Source organism: Panthera pardus, unplaced genomic scaffold (assembly GCF_024362965.1).
Source record: "Panthera pardus isolate Hobbes unplaced genomic scaffold, ASM2436296v1 HiC_scaffold_22, whole genome shotgun sequence".
Taxonomy (NCBI): Eukaryota; Metazoa; Chordata; class Mammalia; order Carnivora; family Felidae; genus Panthera; species Panthera pardus.
The window spans coordinates 30120756-30134037 of NW_026526788.1; the positions used below are offsets into that span (position 1 = coordinate 30120756).

At 47.3% G+C, this 13282-nt stretch overlaps 1 pseudogene; it reads right to left on the reverse strand.

Moving 5' to 3' along the window:
• Positions 1-2538: 2538 nt before the first annotated feature.
• Positions 2539-10066, reverse strand: LOC128779056 (40S ribosomal protein SA-like; annotated as a pseudogene).
• Between the last annotated feature and the right edge of the window lie 3216 nt (positions 10067-13282).

Below are 13282 nucleotides of genomic sequence, written 5' to 3' on the forward strand. Positions count from 1 at the left end.
GTGCAAGAGCCCGACTCCCCCACCCCCACCCAGCTCCTTCCGGGGAAGGCCCCAGCCTCTCTGAACCCCGCTCTCCGCCCCTCACTCCTGGGGCTCCCCGAATGGAGTTATCACGGACCCACTGCACACTTTTTGCCTTCACCACGTCCACCTAAACTTTTAATCCTTTCTCTTTAATGTTACTTAAAGCACATAAAAGGAAAAGTTTATATCCTAACTGCAAATAGAGAAAGAAGTTAATTCTAAGAAGAAACGGCATTCAAATATCCCGATGTTGTTAGCACCTCAGCTAGGGCAGCCCAGGGCTTTGGAGCTAGAAACCCCCAGGCTCTCTTGGGGCGGGTGTGAGCGAGGGTTTGCAACAATCCCAGACTTTTCCTGGGCCTAATCCAGGAGGATCAAAAGGATTGAAAAAGAACACCTCTCTCCCCAGTGGCTAGGCTGTGGTGGCTTCAGCCTGGCTGCCCTGAACCTTCCTTTGCCCAACTGCTGGGCTGGAAATAGGGGCAAAGCGGGGCTACTACATACGAGATAGAACTGCTTTCGGTGCTCACTGGGGTCTCAGAGGGTGTGAGGAGCCTGGGGTTGTGGAGGATGATGTTGGTCCCAGGGCAGCGAGAAAGTCCTCCCGGAGAAAATCCTCCCCGTCTCCCTCCCCTTTGGACTAGGGAGAAAGGAAAGCAGACCCTCTTCTGGAAGACATTAGCATTTGGTTCCTCTAGCCCAGCCAGAGGAAATCAGCTTGCAGACGCCAGCCAACCTCCAGTCCACACAGTGCGCCCCTTTGTGGCTCTCCCCCTGTCCACTTTCCCCCCCATTCCTGGCTAATTGAACTCGTTTGCCCAGGACACGTGGATGGGAGTCTCCTGAGGCACGGGGACTCGGAAGCGCGCAGGATTCAGGATTTTAGACGTGTCCTTGCCAATGCCCGCTCCACACAGGAAACACTGCTTGCTTCTCCTAATCCATGGGGACATTTTGAAAAGTTTTGGCCCCAGAAGAGCTCAGAACACAAGGACCCTGGGAAAAATCCTGCAAACTGGGAAGGCTGGGGGAGGGGCAGCTCATGCTAAGGGTGTGGCTTAGACAACGCCCTGCCCACTGGCCACTGACCAATCAGGGAGCACTCTGGGCTTTGGCGACTTCCTGTTCCCATCTGCTCCTCTAGGCCATCTCTACCTTCAGAATGATAGGCAGAGTGGAGACTGGGGAGATAAGGTCTGAATGAGAGACCCAGGGGCACCCCCCGAAGTCTTCAAGGAGATCTCCAGTCACGTGGGATGCTTGGAGAGGGAGGCAGGGAGGGAGGTCCAAGATGGGGGTGGTTTGCACAGGCTGAAGCAGTCAAGGAAACTTAGGGAAGGTGAAAAGAGAACAACCATAACCAATAAGGCAGGCACCGGCATTTCCTCAGCACGTACCAGGCATTTCCGAGGGCTCAGCTCATTTACCTGCTCTAGGAGGTAGTTGAGGCCAGGGGGCTGGCTCCAGAATACCAGCTAGTCAGGGCAGAGCTTGCCCTGTGTTTCTTTTCCATCTACCCATTTCTAGTCTCTATTCATCATCCTTTTGTGGCATTTGATCCCGTGGAAAGCCCTGCCTTTTTATACTGTCTTCTTGGTTTCCAGGAAATCGCTGTCTCCCTGGCCTCTTCCTACTTCTCTGAGCATGCCGTGTGCATCTTCCTATGGACCTTGCCCAGGCCTCTGCTGTCAAGGTGTGTGTGTGTGTGTGTGTGTGTGTGTGTGTGTGTGTAATACATAGAGTCTCAAGACTATACCTTCTGGAGTGAGGTAATTTTGCAGTATTGGTCTCATGCATTGAATGTGCCTTGGGTTCTTTCCTTAGGCTTCTCATTGTTTTAATATTATCTCTTCCCTGACAACCCCCAAATTTATTTCCATCCCCCACAAATCCCATGGCCTCTAGGACACATCCACCTGGATGTCCCAGCTCAAAACCACAAGACACTGTCAACCAAACTCATGTTCCTTCTAACCTGTCTTCTCACCGTGAAACTTGCTGTCTCAGGCTCCCAAAGTGGAACCTCCTGGGTCTTCATTGATCCACCTCTGTCCTGACACCTCTGACCTCCCTGTCTGACCCACACCTACCCCAGCCCATTGTCGTATAGCCCCAACATCCAGGCACCAGGGTGGGTCTGCCTCTTAAGTCTCTCTGGAATCAGCACACCATTCCCGACATCTCCCTCATCTCACACCTGACTGAGGCAGGCTCCTAACGAGGGTCACTGCTCAGTCTTTCTCCTGCAAAGAGATGCCTCTAACCCAAATCTTAGCATCGACCTCTCCCTGCTAACGATTTCTGTGCCCTTCCGTCACCAAACCTTACCTTTGTTCTTCACCTACCACGTGCTCTTGCCTCTGTAGCCTACACCCCACTACAAGCACTTGTCTAAATGCCACTTGTCTCTGCATATTTATTCATTTGTTTACCCTGCAGATATTCATTCATTCATTCATTCATTCATTCCTTTTAGAAATTTTATTTTCCGTTGATCATATTTCCCTTTTCTGTTTAAGCGTCTGTAGAACAGCTTAAGAGCACTCCGGTTGTTCCTCCCCATTCAGTGGCCTGAGCAGTGGGAGCTGCAGAGCCGTCATCAGTGGAAGGCTGAGTGCTCCAGTGTTTCTCAGGGTGGATGGGTGCACAGGGCACCCGCACGCCTTCAGACCAGTCTGAGACCTTAGGCTGGACAGCAGTGAATTCGGGAGCTAGGGAAGCCCCTTCACCCTGAAATTTCTCCCTGGTCACAGCCTTTTTTTTTTTTTTAAGTTTATTTATTTATTCTGAGATGGAGAGAGAGAGAGAGAGAAGGGGGTGGGCCAGAGGAAGAAGGAGAGAGAGAGAATTCTAAGCAGGCTCTGAGCTGTCAGTGCTATGTGAAGCCGGACGTGGGGCTCAAACTCACGAACCATGAGATTGTGACCTGAGCTGAAATCAAGAGTTGGATGCTTAACCCGCTGAGCCACCCAGGCGCCCCAGGTCACAGCCTTTTCAGTAGTGGCCTGCTCTTCCTTTTCAGGATCTTCAGGCTGCCTGTAGAAGGAGAGATCAGGCAGACCTCCCATGGGCGTTCACGGGAGATGGTGCCACGTGTGTGAAGAACTTTCCGGGCTGGTATCTACCACATCCTACCCACTGAGTGAGCTTTCTTGTTGTTGCGAGGGAAGGCAATGTCCACACAGTGCAGAGGAGAGTCTGTGTTACCCAGAGGGGTGGTAGGTGGGTTAACAGAAGACGCTCCTGAAAGAGGCTGATGGTCAACACTGGGATCAGTAACCATCAGAAGACACCGGGGAGGCTGCCTGCATCTGGTTAGTGAAGGTTCCAGGAGTGAAGCGGCCCATGATAGGAGTGGCTCTGGTGGCAGCAGCAAACTTCAGCACAGCTCACAGACTGGTATTCCTGGAGGGTATGATGCTCACATCACCACCATTTTTCAATGGCAGAAATGGCATGAGCTGCCCGCAGAAGCTTCTGCCAGGTTCTCTTCAACATCATCAGTCTTTTTTTTTAATGTTTATTTATTTTTGAGACAGAGAGAGACAGAGCATGAACGGGGGAGGGTCAGAGAGAGGGAGACACAGACTCTGAAACAGGCTCCAGGCTCTGAGCTGTCAGCACAGAGCCCGACGCGGGGCTCGAACTCACAGACCGCGAGATCATGACCTGAGCCGAAGTCGGCCGCTTAACCGACTGAGCCACCCAGGCGCCCCTGCCAGGTTCTCTTCAGATTTATGTTGTAGATGCCATCACTTTTCCTTCTGCAGATGTACTGTTCCATCTGGAGGTCAAGGTTGGTGCCAGTGAGTGGGTTCCTGCTGCAAGGAGTTTGAGGACATCCTCCTCCTTCATTTGCAAGTTGTCAAGGGCTCTGGACCTTGTGAAATTGCTCTTTAAGTTATGACAGGACGCCAAAACAATGCTGTATGGACCTCTCTCTGGGTATTATGGAAAGGTCAGCAAATATTTATTTGATGTCAATTATCAGCCAGGCCCTGTGCTCAGTGCTGGGAAACATAAAGATGAGAGATCCTGGCCCTGCCTTCATGGAGGATGGAATCTAGTTTTCATGCTCACACATGCTATTCTGCCATGCTGATGTCCCCTTTTCCATCTGGAAAATCCCTACTCATCAGTGGATCTATATTTTCTTCCCATACACCAATGGATCATCTTGTGCACTCCTTAGAATATTTATAGTGCACTTTGAAGACACCTGGGACAAGACTTCAAACAGGATGTAAACAGTCAGATTTGGGGGGGGTGGCGGGTCGAATGTGACAGAAAATGAATCAAACCAGTAGAAAAGGGAATTTATTGGTTCATATAAACAGGAAGTGCAGAGGTGCAGCTGGCCTCTGGGATTACATGGACATCACTCGTGTGGCCAGGACTCCCTCTGCTCTTTTTAGGCCTTCTGCCTTGAGGTCTTCTACTGTGGAAATGAAGAGAGGAGTAAGATGTGTCCACAGGAAACTATAGGCTTATATCAATCTAGACTAGCAATATCTCAGGGAAAATCTATCTCTCTTAGCGTCTATGTAAAAATCTTAGGGAAGGGTTGTGATTGGCCCAGCTTGGATCATGTACTCATCCCTAAACCAATGACTGAAGAAGGGAGATTAAGAGCTCTGGTTGGCCCGGAATGGGTCACAGACTCATCACTGTTGCCTGGAGGGGAAGGCACTGTGATTGCCAGCCCAAATGGAACCATAGAAAATAGGGGAGGAGCAGTTCTCCAAAGGAAGGCAGATGTCATGATCAGGAGAAGGGCATGATGTGGAACAGACCAAAATAAAATGCACTACAGTGAAGGGGAAGAACTGTATCCCCCGCCCATGATTCTGTCCACTGCACCACACCCCCTGGTAGCTAGATGGTCAAATAGAACATCCCTCAGAGCACAGGTATGATCCTAAAATTGTCCAGGTCCTCATTGCTGTGCACCCTTGTATGGGAACTGTTAATGGAAAGATATTTCCTTGCTCCAAATGTTTCTCTCTAGACTTTTCTCAGTCATAAGGGAGTACCAGGGGTGGCCTTACCTAGAAAACTGGACAAAATATATGATATAACAGGGGCACCTGGGTGGCTCAGTTGGCTGAGCATCTAATTTCGTCTCAGGTCATGATGTCGTGGTTTGTGAGTTTGAGCCCCACATCAGGCTTACTGATGTCAGTGCAGAGCCCACTTCGGAACCTCTGTCCCCTCTCTCTCTGCCCTTCTCCTGCTCATGCTTTCTCTCTCTCTCTCTCTCTCTCTCTCAAAAATAATAAACTTTAAAAAAAGAATAAAAAATATGATATGACAGTTTTTAGACACTAGAATCAGGCAACTCAGGATTGTGATCTTTGAGAGAAGGAAACAAATGAGGTAAGTCCTATGAGAGATACCACAGGGTCATATTTTGATATTGCAACTAAGCTAGCTGTAGAATAAAGGCTACTTACTCTAGTCTTACTGTTTAAAAGCTTTAAAACAAGCCTCTGAAAGATCATACTGGTCTTTTAATGGCATGCCAAAACAAAGTTCAGCCCTCTTTAGTGGACTATAACCAAAATCCAGTACTCAACAACATAAATTTACATCGCACAGCATCCAATCAAGAATGACTAGAAGTGCAAAGAAGCAGAACAATGTCACCCTAACAAGGAGAAAAATAAATCAATGGAAATACATTCAGAAATTCCAGAGATCTTGGAATTAGTATTCAGGATTACTAAAATAACTCTGACAGATACACTTATGCTCAATGATTTGGGAAGAAACATAAACATAATGAGGAAAGAAGTAGATGATAAAAAGACCCACATAGGCTACTAGAGATGAGAAATATAGTACCTGAAATGAAAATTTCACTGATAGGATGAACAGCTGATTAGACACTGCAGAAGGTGAGCTCAGTGAACTTGAAGGCAGACTTAGAAACTGTCCAAAATGAAGCAAACAAAAAAGTGATCAAGAAAAATATCAACGGAATCTCAGCGACCTGTGGGGCAAAATCAAGTAGTCTGACATACATGAAACTAGAGCTCCAGAAGGAGAGAGTGGAGACAGAAAAAACACTGAAAAAATAATGGGCCCTGAGCCGCGTGGCTGCCTCAGTCAGTACAGCATGCAACTCATGATCTTGAAGTTGTGAGTTCAAGCCCCATGTTGGGGCATAGAGCTCACTTCAAAAAATAAGAATAAAAATAATGGGCAAAAGTTTCAAATTTGCAGTAAACTATAAATCCAAAGACGAATGAAGCTCAATGAACCCCAAGCAGGATAAACACCAGTAAAATCAGACTGAAGAATATTACAATCAAATTGCTGAAAGCCAGCAATAAAGACAAAACCTTGAAAGTGGTCAGAGAAATGAAAAAACAAAAACCACAACAAAACATGCACCCAGGGACAGAGATAGTTTTCTCATCAGAAACTATGCAAGCTGAGAGGCAGTGACTCAGTATCTTTAAACTGCAGGGGGTAGGGGTGTGTGGGGGGGGGAAGCCTGTTTATTTAGAATTCTACTCCCAGGGAAAATACTTTCAAAAAATGAAGATGAAATTTTTTTTTCATACAAATTAAAGGTGACAGAATTTGTTGCCAGATCTGCTCTGTAAGAAATGTTATAGGGGGCACCTGGGTGACTCAGTCAGTTGAGTGTCCACCTCTTGATTTTGGCTCAGGTCAATGATCCCAGGGTCATGGGATTGAGCCCCATGTCAAGCTCCACATTGAGCATAGAACCTGCTTAAGATTCTCTCTCTCTGTCTCTCTCTCTGTCTGTCTCTCTCTCTCTCTTTCTCTCTCACTCTCTCCCTCCTCCTCTCCCTCACTCATGCTCTCTCCCTCTCTCAGAAAGAAAAAGAAAGAAAGAAAGAAAGAAAGAAAGAAAGAAAGAAAGAAAGAAAGGTTACAGGAAACTCCTTAGGATTAGGAAAATGATACCAGGTAGAAACTTGGATCTACACAAAGGAATGAAGAAAACAAGAGTTGATAAACACGTGGATAAGTATAAAATATTCTGAAGAAGATAGTTGGCTGTATAAAACAAAAATAATAATGCTATATTTGGAGGGTTAGACTATCAGAAAACATATGACAAAAATGGCCTAAAGGATACCAGGGGAGAAGAGAAGTGTATGGTTTGTAAAGTTCTTAGGTTATCCATGAGATGGTATCATATCATTGATGGCTGACTGTGATAAGTGCTATGAAGCAAGCCTATTGTAAGTCCTTAAGTGATCACCACCCCACCCCTCCGCGCCCCTCGCCCCCGCCATATACCACAGTGGGTAGCTTGTCAGTCAAGTCCCTGACAGGGCAAGGGTGCTAGACCCTTCCCCTACCTGCCTTGTGTATTTGACCACAGGGTCTTGAACACAGAGTTCTGGAACAGAGAGGGAGTGATGGTGGATCTGGGTGCCGGATCCCTGGGCTCATAGTGGACTGAAGTGAGCCTGGCACAGAAGGAGGAGCTCAGCTTTCCTCCCTTCACTCCCTGCTCAGAACCCCCAGTGTCTCCCCACTGGCCCCTCAGCCAGGCAAGTTATGGCAAAGGCACAGGCCAGGGGCAGACGGCCTGGATTCCTTGCCCAGCAGGGCCACTAATTCACTATGTGACTTTAATCAAGTTATGCCTCTCTTGGCCAATCTGGCCTCAGTTTCTCCATCTAAAACAAGAGGGTTATGCTAGACAATATCTAATGGCGGCTCCTCTGGCCTTTATTGTTTCTGTGTCTAGGCCAAAGATTTTTAGCTTAAGGCTACACTGGGAATTTTTTTTTTTTTTTTGTCCTCTACTGTGTTTGAATATTTTTCCAGTTGGTTGGCAACATTGGAAAGATTCCACAACACAAATCTGAATTTCCAGCTCTCTTGAAAAATTCTAAGTCTTCACTGTTGCATAGAAATAGTAAGCTGGACTTAGGTACCAGCTGGCCCCTTTAGGGGTATGTGGCCTCTCCAGGTGACCACAGTCTCCGCTTGGTCACTACCATTCATACATGTTGCCTGCCTGTCCTAAGCGCACTTGCCCTGGGGCCGCTGCACAGACAATAGGGAAGCTGTGATATGAACCCATGTCTCTGGATTCCCTTGCCAATGTGATTTCTGCTATGTTCTATAGCCAGTCAGGCTCTCTGTACGTGAGAAGGAGAGGAGAGTGACAATATTTCAGAGCTGCCTGGGGTTGCACTAAGGAAAGCTGGACTTAGGGTGGGGGAAGAGACAGAGAACTGCACAGGCTCAGTGGCTCCCTGGTGGACCCATGGAGGAAATGCAGGCAGAACACCAGGTCCCCTGGCCTCTCCCTGGGTCCTCGTTCTCCCACCCCCAACTTGCAGCTGAGCCAAGAGGCTGGGGTTCAAGCCCCTCCCCTATTGACGGCTTTACAGATCTCCCCCCAACCCCCACTAATGTGGTTAAATCATTGTCAGAGGCACAAGGTCAGGGCACCAGCTGGCTGCCCCCTGCAGAGGAGGCCAGTGGTGGTGGTGTTAGCGGGTGGGGGAGCCTGTAGGAGGCCCTGCCTTCTATCTCCACAGCCTCAGATCCCACACTCCCCAGCCCCCGACGACCCCAGTCGTATTCCAAAGGGCTCCTACCCTGATGCTGAAAAGTAATCTCAGCTCTGGTGGCAACCTGGCCCAGGGAAGCCTCATGAGCCACAGGGCCAGACAGACCTGGAGTTGAGTCCTGGCTGCCCACCAGCTGTGTCCACCAAGGTCAATTACTGGATAGTCTGAGCCTCGGTTTTTTCACCTGTCAGAAATTTTGCCTACTCCGGGAAGCCTTCTCTGACTTCATGTCCCCTTAAGATTTCCTCCTTCTCCAATCTGATTTCTGGGCTGGACCTAGGGGCTCATTCCCAAGCCTACGAAGCTCCTTACCTGCTCCTTCAAGGACTTCTCTCCCCCATGCGGGAGGCTGGACCAGAAACCCCTGGACAGTGGGGTGCATGCTAGATTGGCCTCATTTCCAACCTCTGCCTAACAGGCTGCCTTCCTCCTGCATTTCCCCCTCAACCCGATGCGGGAGGCACCATCCACAAGCTCCAGTAAACACAGGCACAACCCTTTAGCAGTACCCACCAAAGGCATTAAAAAGCACATACCCTCTGGCATAACAGTTGTACTTCTGGGACATTTTCCTAAAGAAATAATAAAAATGTTCACCTCAATGTTATTTATAAAGGGGAAAAATCGGATATGACCTAAATATCCAGCTGGGGATTTTTGATTGAATATACTGTGATACTTTACCTGAACACTCAGGTAGCAAATAGAGTTTAGCCATTAAAACAATGAAATAGACTTATATTTCTTTGGCACCAAAAGATGTGCATAATATATTAAGTGTAAAAAGAAGATTCAAGGACAAAAGCTGGAGTGCATTCTCTGTGTCTCTCTTTGTGGGTGTGTGTGTGCGTGTGTAGAGATAGAGATATAATATCAACTAAATGCTAACAGGGTTATCTCTGGGTGGTGAGATTAATGGGTGATTTATAGCATTTTGCTAATCTACACTTTTTTTTTTTGCAGTGAGTTACTTGGGAAATTAAAGAAATAAGAAAAACATTTATTTTAAAGCCGAGTGCCACAGGGTGGGCTCCAGGCGCCTCTCCAGTCCCCCATGTTGGAGACTGAATGAGGCCACCTGAGGTCAGTTGAGACGGGGGTGGGGAGGGGTGGGGGGGAAGGGATGGGCGGCAGCATAGCTGGCTCCAGCCCACCTCCCTGAAAGCTCAAGCCAGACCGAATGGCATTGGCTTTGGTTCTTGGCCTGTGTCAGGCACTCAATCTCCAGGGGGGACCTTGTCCGGCCAGGTGATTGTCCCGCCCCAGCCTGCACCTGCTCCATTAATCTTCCCTGTCCTCACCTGGCCGACAGAGCCCACTCTGTCTGTTGACCTAAGAGGAGGGTGCCAAGGGCCCAGGGAGGGGCTCCGGCTCCATACCTGCCGTTGCCCAGCAGCTGAGGCCGGAGCCCTCAGGGGGCCAGGTTTGTCAGTGCTGATGGACGAGCTGCAGGAAGACTGCTGTCCTGCCATTGACGCCCCACCTCCCCTGGCCCGTGCAGTTCCTCGGAGCAGCCTGGCTGACAAATGTCCGGGAACCACACACAGACCCCTCTTCCAACGCACATCTGCGGTACTGCAAGTTTTCTCGTTCAAACCTCCCCTAAGCCCGAGAACAGAGCAAGGCGGGTAATCACCATTTGATAGATGAGAAAATGGAAGCAATTCAACTGACAAGGTAGATCTGTATTTCATCAAGACTGAGAGGTGTTCGTAATATATTAAGCACAGTATGACAAAAGTAGAGTAAACGTAGTATTTATATGCTCTTATATACTACTCTATACTAATTATAATCTATTATAGACTACTTTCTCTCTATTCTTCATATATAGGTAAAATATCCACCAATTGCTAACAGTGACTGGGCTGGGATTCGATCCAGGGCTTTGGGCTCAAATCCCATGCTTATTTCACTGTCTTTGCCTCTTTGTCCTGAGGTCCTTTTCTCCTTCAAATTCCCACCACCTCTAGGTGGCCTTCTGGGACTCCTCTCCAAATCTGTCTTGTGCCGTCTCAGTCATTCTAGAAACCCTGCCCTCTGACAAGCCCTTAAGGCCGGCGCCATGCCCACCTTAGCAAGTGTGCATTCATACCAATTAGCTACACTTCTGAGAGCCCCCAGCTGGTACCCTGGGGTCTTTGCCCCACCCACTAGATGATGCCATCCTGTGGCATCATCCCGATGACATCAAGTCCAAAACCCAAAGCTCATGCGTGCCATTCAAAGGAAAGTTCCATGGCTCTGCACTTGGATACCATTTATCCTTCTTTTCATGCGGTCCCACTAAGCTTGGATAACTGGCTCCCCAGCCATAGGTGACAGGGGCAGCAAGCTAGAAAATGGGTGGCCAGCTGCCAGAGCCAGGCAACCTAAAACAGTAGAAACCAGGACAGCGAAGAGAAGAGCTCAGTCCTCCCAGCAGCCTGGGGCCACGTGACAGAGGCTGGGCACATTTGAGGAGTTCCAGGAGTGCCCAGAGCTGGACCGCAGCTCCCTGACCATCACGACAGGTGAGGTGGAAGCCAACACTTTCTGAACTTTTCTGTTTGCCACACACTTGGCATGGGGTGTGAGCTCTGGGTAAAGAGGTACAGAAAAATGCAATTTTTTTTTTTTTTTTAAAAACCTATTAGTTCCCTGGGGCTGCCGTAACAAATGACCACACACAGGTGGCTTAAAACAACAGAAATTTATTCTCCCACAGTTCTGGAGATTCTCTCTCTCTCTCTCTCAAAAATAAATACACTTAAAAAAAAAAAAGAAGCCATTTTTGCCATCCCACCAAAGGCTTTTTTTAAAAAATCAAAGTACCACTGCATTCATTAATTCAAGCTTTAAAATTATCGATAATGTTCCCCTCTCATTAGAAAATAATACAAGCTCCGTGCAAAAAACTACCAAAATTTGGAAATGAAAGCAAGTCCTATAATGTCATTGTCTAGTCAAGAAATCAGTGGATGTCTTTCCAGATTCTTTCCTAAGCATAAACATGCATGTACCTTTTGTGTGAACAGCTTCATACTATGCCTCTGAAATAATGCTTATTAGCTCTTCTCCAGAGTTTCTAGATATTTTGTCGTGGAGAAGTTTGCAAGTTGCCTCGCCTGCCATCTTGCTTAAAAGCCAGTTTGTGTTTTCCACTTGGCAATATGTTGTGAACACTTCCTCATGTTAACAAGTATTTTTTTCAGCACAGTTTTCAATGGGGCACAGACCCACTGGATATACATAACGATCTAATCTGCCCTCTATGGTTGGACATTTCTTTTATATCTCAATTTTTGAGATAGATATATATATATAATGTAATTTTAGATATAAATATTAATCTACTAATCTAATATATAATAATCTAATATAAATATATAATATATAAGTAATACAACTAACATATAATAATCGACTCTGTCTTCTATGGTTGGACATTTCTTTTGTGTCTTATTTTCACTGTTATAAAAGATGCTGTTATGAATACCTCTGTTTACACATTCTGATGTAATTTCTGATGATTTCTCTAGGAAGAATTTCTGGGCCAAGAAGTTGGCTATTTTAAGGCATTTGATAATACAACCAAGAAGAAAGGATGGGTCAATTTAAAAAAATTTTTTTTTAATGTTTATTTATTTTTGAGAGAGAGACAGAGTGTGAGTGGGGGAGGAGCAGAGAGAGAAGGAGACACAGAATCTGAAACAGGCTCCGGGCTCTGAGCTGTCAGCACAGAGCTCGATGCGGGACTCGAACTCACAAACCGTGAGATCATGACCTGAGCTGAAGTCGGACGCTCAACCAACTGAGCCACCCAGGCGCCCCAGGATGGGTCAATTTTTTAAATAATTGAAGTAATATATGGGCATAATAAAAATTGTTTTAGTCCAGAAGGACAATAATCATGATAATAGCAACAACTGACACTCATTGATGGTCTCATGTAGTCTCCTACTTTTATAGATTATTATATTGTATATAGTGTATACTTAATATATTATACTGTAGATCCTATATTTAACGTTTATAACCACCCTATGGGAGAGGTACTATACTTAGCTCTATTTCACAAATGACATTGGGGCTTAAAGAGGTTGCTTAAGGTCACCAAGCTGGCAGGTGGCAGATCTGTAATCTGAACCCAGGGAGACTCACCCTTATGCCATGCCCTTGACCACCACAACCTACTGAAGATGTGAGCAGCTCTCTCTCCTCCATGGCTGTGGTGGGCTGGACCAAGAGAGGTGACAAGGAGGCTCCAGGCAGGTGCCTCTGTGTGTCTAGGGCAACAGTGCAGTCAAGAGCCAGAGACGAGAGCTGGGAGGGACAGGCCAGGGTGGGTTCCACAGGGCTGAAGTGAGGCTGGCACCTAGGTTTCCAGCTTGGGCAGGTGGGGGGCTAAGCAGAGCTGTTGCAGTGGAGGCTCAAGGAAGAGGAGTGGGCAAGGTCACAGAGAAGAGGCCGTGCTCTACTGATGATGAGCTGTCAAGCCTGACCTTCCCGTCCTTCAAAGGCCCATGTGGCTCCACAGCCAGCCTCTTTTCTTATCGCTCACGGGGTCTGGCACGTAGATGACACTCATGGAGACTGGCAGAGCCAGACCCTCTCTTAACTGCTGTCAGTACATAACCCACTGTCAGATTGCTCTTAGGAGGGGAAATGGCTGGGAAACATACACCGTTTTCTTGAGTGTTCTCACC